The sequence below is a fragment of the Primulina huaijiensis genome, chromosome 3, assembly GCF_012295235.1.
Source record: "Primulina huaijiensis isolate GDHJ02 chromosome 3, ASM1229523v2, whole genome shotgun sequence".
Lineage (NCBI taxonomy): Eukaryota > Viridiplantae > Streptophyta > Magnoliopsida > Lamiales > Gesneriaceae > Primulina > Primulina huaijiensis.
The window spans coordinates 22,332,560-22,340,048 of record NC_133308.1 but is presented as its reverse complement, the minus strand read 5'-3'; the positions used below and the strand labels follow the sequence as shown (position 1 = coordinate 22,340,048).

The following is a 7,489-nucleotide window of genomic DNA, read 5'->3' as shown; positions in this document are numbered from 1 at the left end:
TTATATAATTATCATATTATATAATATATAAAAATAAAATAAAAAATTTTATTCGATGGGACGGTGAAATGAGAGAACGATATGGACTCTTTGTCTCAAATGAAACCATAGTTGGTAAGATTGCTATGATATTGTGGAGTGTATGGAAATAGAGGAATAATAAATTGTGGAATGATTCTATCCTACCTGCTGCTCAAGCTACTACCTCTGGTTATTCATTTCTATGTGAGTGGAATGTGAGTGGAATGAAGCTAAAGCACGATCCCAATTTAATGCTCAAAACCAGCATCCTCACACTGGTGTCCTCAATGAGAATGACGAAGTTCACTGGAAATTACCACCACCAACGTTTGTAAAGTGCAATGTTGATGTAGCCTTCTTTAAGGATCAGAGAGTAATAGGCTTTGGCATGGTTATTCGCGATGATAAAGGGCAGTTTATGGCCACTAGAACTGCCTTCACAGAAGGTTTACCAAGTATGGGGCTTTTAGAAGCTATTAACCGGGTTACAGAATTGAGCTTACATAGAGTCATCTTTGAAACTGATTGTAAAGGTGTCGTTGATGCAGTTAAAATGTATGCAGATGACTTTTCAGAGTTTGGAGATATAATTGGAAGCTGTAGAGAGCTGATAAGACAGGAGAGTCAATTTTCTATTTCTTTGGTTCGCAAACAGGCAAATGAGTTAGCTCATCTGCTAGCTAGAAAATGTTGTTTACATTTAAATCCATCTATTTGGTATGAGCCACCATCATTTCTAGAAGTAAAATTGTCGCCGATGTAGATATAGCGACGGTTTTCCAAAAACGGTCGCTAATTTAGCGACGGTTTTTGTATAACAGTCGCTACATTTAGCGACGGTTTTATTAAACCGTCGCCAATCTATAATTAGCGACGGTTAAATAAAGCGACAGTTCTTAATACCGTCGCTAAATTTAGCGACGGTGTATAAAACCGTCGCTCTTTAGCGACTATTTTAATTACGACTGTCGCTAATTTTAGCGACGGGAACGATGATTTCCGTCGCAAATTTATTTGCGACGGTTGTTTAAAAACCGTCGCAAATTGTAACTACAACAACGTCCTTTAGCGAATTCTTTAACCACATGATCTTTAACAACGGTTTTGTATACCTACGACAACGGTTTTTCACCGTCGTCTTTAGACGTCTACGACAACGGTTTTTCACCGTTGTCTTTGAGCACACCCTTTAACCACAGGGCTTCTAACAACGGTTTTAAAAGGCCTACGACAACGGTGAAAAACCGTTGTCGTAGGCCTTTTTTCTTGTAGTGAACGCAAGTTTGGCAGATTTTGGAGGTAAAGGAGATGGGAAAACGTCGAACACAATGGTCTTTAATGCCCCCATTGCTAATCTCAGCAAGGTTGCATTCGACGGCGGGCTCAGCTAGTTGTGCCGCCGGGGAGAATGTTGACGGGGTCGTTCAGTCTCATCAGTCATTTCACTCTTTAATTGGACAAAGATGCTGTACTTATGTAAAGAAAAAGCATTTATAGAAGAACATTTGAATTCCTTTGATAGATTCATATAAAAACTAACGTGTACAGTACATACGTTGTATTTCGTTTCTTTCGAAATTTTAATAAGTTGTAAAGAAAATTAATGACAATTTAAAAAAATGCATATATCATAAATAGGAAACAAGTTTTGAGAAGTCGTGGGAAGTTTTAAAAATGTGGAAAATCACATTATAATAGAGGCCCTTTATATATATATTTTTATTTATTTAGGTTTAGTTTTGAACTCTCACTTGAATTAATTGAAAATTTGTGTTTTTGGTTATGTATGTTGGGAAAAAATCTTCTACAACATTTTGTAACATTTCCATGTGTAGAGATTTTACTTGTATGAATTATGATGCAGTTTGATATATGTTACAATCAATTTTATTGATATGACATATAATGTTCCAGGAAATGTTGTAGATGATTTTGTGTCATTTTGTTTCTTTGTTATAACATCAAATTTAGGTTTAAATCTTGGAACTTTTTTTTTTTTTAGAAATGTTATTTATTTTTCACCATTAATGCTGACGTTACACTACACACATGAGTGCCTTATTGGTATCACATCAACGCCATATCAGATAAAGAGGACAAAAATGGCAAAAAAATAAAGATAACACCTATTAAAACCGAAAACTGACAATATATATATAGAACAACAAAATGGCAAAGATACAAATAAGCATATGAAAAATCACATTTCCTGGTATTAAATAGATAAAAAAAAAATTCCATTATTGAAAAGCGAAAGTAAGTGGTTGCAGGAGGGAATGGTTAAGAGCAAGTAACTTAATAGCACCAGGCATAACTCATTGAAATTCTTTTTTAAAATCAAGTCCAAATTTCTGATTTAACATTGATCCATTCTCCATCATGCATGGCATGTTCATCCTACATACGGTAGGTACATACTTCTTTTCGTGATTGATCTCGTCTCAAATGTCATAAAATCACGTTTTCTAAATTGCATTCTAAACATCCAAACGATTTGTAGGGATGTCATCATCGAGAAGCTAACGATCCTTGCACCAGTTGATTCTCCAAACACTGATGGGGTCAATCCAGGTTGATTCAAATCCCCTTTGAGAATTCTGAGTGAGATCACGTCTTTACTGATCCGCACGGCTAATAAGCTATATTTTGTTTCAGATTCTTGCACCAACACTCGTATAAGAGACAGCTCGTCGTGTCGGGAGTTGACTATATAGTGGTCAAGAGCGGTTGGGACGAATACGGTATAAAATTCAGGATGCCAACGAAACACTTGAACATAAGACAATTTACTTGCATTTCACCGGATAGTGCTGTCATCGCACATGGGAGCGAAATGTCCGGTGGAATCCAGGATGTTCGAGCAGAAGAAATCTATGCTATTAACTCGCAGTCAGGGGTTAGGATTAAAACCGCCCTTGGAAGAGGATCCTATGTGAAAGATATCTACGTGATCAGGAACATGAACATGAACATAATGAAGTATGCTTTCTGGATGACTGGTTCATATGGTTCGCACCCTGATGAAAGAGCTAGGAACCTAAGGCTATTTCGGTGATAAATAGCATAAATTATATCAATATGGTTGGGAAAAACGTAACTATATAGCTGGGGAATCTTGCCTGGGTCGAAAGGAGGATCATAAAGGTGCTTTTTCGTTTATGCAGAACTTTAGGGGCTTGCTTTTGAACCCTTCATAATGTTTGGGGGGTGTACCCATCCGAGTGGACTATCAACGTCTGCTCTTTAATGGACTAGGGAGTGACTCGTTCGGTTTGCCCGCTATGGTATAGCGGAATGCTTATCGCAATGATCGGATTGATATTTTCATATTGGAACGGAGTATGGGAATAGGACCCCAAGCCCTACTAAATAAATTCCAACCTTTCGCCCGGTCGCTAACATATCTTTTTGAGTCCATGAGAAGAAGAGTCGATCCTTCTCCCCCATCTCGGTGACGTCCAACATCGACGGTTGTGAACTGCTTCACATAGTCCCGAACCGAGCCTGTTGAGACACATTATACTCTGACGGGCAAGGTACTCTATGTTCTCGGGAAGGAACTGAAGCTTTCACTCTTCCCTCCCTAGTCTTGATAGTGCAACGTCCCGCCTCTATGTCTCTGTCGTCGCATAGCATCGCATCATCGGTGAGGTACATGACGCCCGTACTCAATTTCTATTCTTTAACCAGTCTTGTCCATTTCTTTTTTATCTGTCTCCTCTTGTGTTGCTGGCTCGAACAGCTAATTGCGTAGTTTATAGTGAGAACAAGCCTTTCGGATGACAGCTTTGGTAAGAGGGGGCACGTGCTTTGAGATAGCTAATCCCTCTGAAACGTGAGCTTGCAAAATGCTAACACTTCGATTGCGTGATTAGGTTTGTGTGAAGTCATGAAAGTGACTCAAAAAGAATCGAAATTTAGAAGATTGGATCTTTCCGTCAAGAACTGCTTGCTGTTCAGGTTTAGGAAGAAGAATGTATGTCTCTATTTCATTTGAGTTAGCCGATATTGCAAGCAACCTCTACCGGGAAAGCATTCGATCCCGCCGAAGATCGAGTTGGAAGAGCAGAGAGGATCTCTCTCAGCTCGATGGCTTCTTTGCCAAAAGTCGCTATAGCTAAGGCTACGAGGGGTTCAAAAACCTTGTTACCTTTTTGATTTGATATGGGTATGACATAACCAGGTTGCTTGCAAGAGGTTGTTTACAATGCCACGTGAACACCAAAGTGGGGCAGTCGTCGGGTTAGGGGGGCTGAGGACAGTAAGAAGGATTTTATCCCGGGTCTTGAAGTAAAGTGTGTGTTTGGAAACGGGACATCGTTCTTTCGAGTCCGGAGATTCGACGCACAAGCTCATTTCGTTGAGCCAGGAGAACAAGAGGTTAGTTGATATCGAGGGGTCTATCTATGATGACGATCTTGCTTGCAAGGAAGAGGTTTTTTGAATAGTAAGCCGGCTCAACGGCAGGCTTCTCTGGTGGCGGTATCCCTTACCTGACATCAGTTATCAATCTTTCTTTTGGTCCCGCGGTTTAGTTCTTTTTTATATAGATAGTCGTGTGATTACTTTCATTTTATAGAGTTTCATCTTATTTATCAGAAAGCTAGCGAGGCCGCATCACTAGAGCACTAGCGGGAGACCTATCTTTTCTATTAGATTGAAATTGGAAGTTGGCATGCACAAGCAAGAAAATGGTAGCGTCTAACACGCAAGGGCCTTGCTTCTTTAGGATAAAAGCCATTCTTTTGGGCTTAGTTTACTGCCAGAATTCGGAAAGATTATTGGTTCTTTATGAGCGATGGACTGAAAATGATCTGATTGGTCTTGTTAGGTAGCTCATCTCCTTCTAAGAAGTAAGATCTCCTTCCTATATTTATTCTAAAAAGAAAGGCTCTTATCTTTCTTAACTCTTGAATTGTAAGGAGAGGCCTCATCTCATTTAGGAGCGCTGTTTTCATCCAACTAGAAATATCGTAGGAGAATAAAAAGCATCTTACGCCCAAAAAGTCCCATGCTTTTCTTGGTTGGACCAAGTCTCTCTTCATTTTTAGAGGAAGAGCGGAAACTGCAAAATGGAGTTTTAGTTATGGAACGAAGGTTAACTATATTTGAGGGAGCGAATCCGACCCCCACCGATATCCGCTTTATGCACTCGACCGATATCCAGATCCGGCACTCGGATGGGCGGTTCCCCGTATCGTTTTCGGAAAATAGCTCTTCAACTAGGTCGGACGCCGAAAGCGCTCCACCTGAGTTAGAGCAGCTATTTGATACCCTATGTCAGTTATACCAGGATTGCGTGCTGAAAAGCGGTAAGCAATTCACTCCGCAATGGAAAATGCCTGACCTTCTTCGATTTGTAATTGGAGACGAAGCAGCTCAAAACCCGAGCCTTCTTACCGATTACTATTATGACATGGTCATGCATGGTCCCAGGAGTTGGGTCTGCGAAGAGATTTTGCAGACTCTGGATCTAATCAACTATGTCTTCTAGTCTGTTCGTAAAGAACTCTTTTATCGTGGCATTCTCCCTTCTATCTAGTTGTCAATGGAATTATGGAACTCTCTCCCCGAGCTGCAGAACTAACTACTCTATTAGAAAATAGAATTAGCAACTTTTACACGAATTTGAAAGTGGATGAGATCGGTCGAGTGGTCTCAGNCGGGGGAATCCAGGACGTTCGAGCGGAAGAAATCTATGCCATTAACTCACAGTCTGGTGTTCGGATCAAAACCGCCCCTGGAAGAGGAGCCTATGTGAAAGATATTTATGTCAGGAACATGAACATGAACACAATGAAGTATGCTTTCTGGATGACTGGTTCATATGGTTCGCACCCCGATGAAGGGTACGACCCTAAGGCTTTTCCAGTGATAAAAAACATAAATTATATCGATATGGTCGGAAAGAACGTAACTATAGCTGGGAATCTTGCCGGGATCAAGGAGCATCCCTTTACGGGTATCTGCATTTCTAATGTCACAATTGTGATGGCTAAGAAGAAATCCAGTTTTTTTGCTGAGAAACCGAAAAAGTTGCCCTGGAATTGTACGGATATCAGCGGTACGTCGAATGATGTGAGCCCGAAGCCCTGTGGTTTGTTGCAAGATAAGAAGGTTGAGTGTGGTTTCCCTGCCGATAAGCTGGATATTGATAATGTTGAGTTGAAGACATGTTCTATTAGTGTGTGATTTTCTTGGATTCTGAGTGCCATTTGAGCTCAAGAATTCCGAGTTTCTGTGTTTTGATTTAACGCTTTTTGAGATCGATTGTGTTTCTGAACATCAGTGAATTTTATGTCCTCATAGTGATTATTATATATGTGTGTGTGCATATAAACATTTTATAAGTAGTATTTTAATTTTTTTGGTTCCTAAAAAAAATTATATATTGTTGAAATTTGTGATTTATAAATGAAAAGCCATTAAATATACTGTGTATCCACTTCCCACTTTGAGTTCCAAAGTAGAACCAAACCCCCACTCCGCCCTATACACAGTCCACAACAAAACAACCTTGAAAACCCACAGTAGTTCGAAAACTACCGACTTGAAGCTACAAAAACCAAAATCCGGAATATATACGACATAGCCATCCGGAAACGATTAACAGCCCGAGGTTACCCCAATCTTCAAGCATTACAATATGGGCAAAAACTTGCGTGAGACGGTCTCACGGGTCGTATTTGTGAGATGGATCTATTATTTGAGTTATACATGAAAAAGTATCACTTTTTATGCTAAGAGTATTACTTTTTATTGTGAATATGGGTAGGGTTGACCCGTCTCACAGATTAAGATCCGTGAGACGGTGTCACATGAGACCAACTCTCTACAAGATAATATCTTCATGGTGTACGGCAGGGTTGAGTCCCAACCTCTGCCGCTACAAACTTAGACAAACATGGATGATAATCCCATGGTTTCACTAATATTATACTGTCAATCTTCCCCTAGCTCCAAAAATGAACACACAATTATATCAGCCACATCCATGATTTTCAACCATTATGGCATGAAACAATCTTGTTATTTAAGAAACACGGTCTTGTTGCTGAATCAAGATATCGTTAATTTTCCCACGAGACCGAGACACCCAGCAACCTCCACCACCAAAACCAAATACACAAGACAGGAGTAGAGAAATAGATACCACGGTGAGAACTAAAGCTCAAATCGATGGAAAATTACAGAGCTAGTAAAACGGAAGCCCCACTATCATGGAAAAAGTAAAACCAGACAGATTTAAGTAATACTTGGGAAAAAAAATTTAGTCATTTTTTTTTTATAGGAAAAAAAAAAATTTAGTCATTTAAAAACATCTATTGATTGACATTGAAAATTTTAAAACTTAAAACTTATGAAAATAATAAATTAATTAAATTTAACTACTACAAAATGGACGACATTTTGATGCAAATGAGACGTTGCAACACAAGTGGGATGACAAGAATCACGGATCACCGAA

The 7,489-nt window shown here is 39.4% G+C and overlaps 1 pseudogene; it reads left to right on the top strand.

The window, feature by feature from the left end:
- The first annotated feature begins 68 nt into the window (after window positions 1-68).
- Window positions 69-6,343, top strand: LOC140972567 (probable polygalacturonase; annotated as a pseudogene).
- Window positions 6,344-7,489: the final 1,146 nt, after the last annotated feature.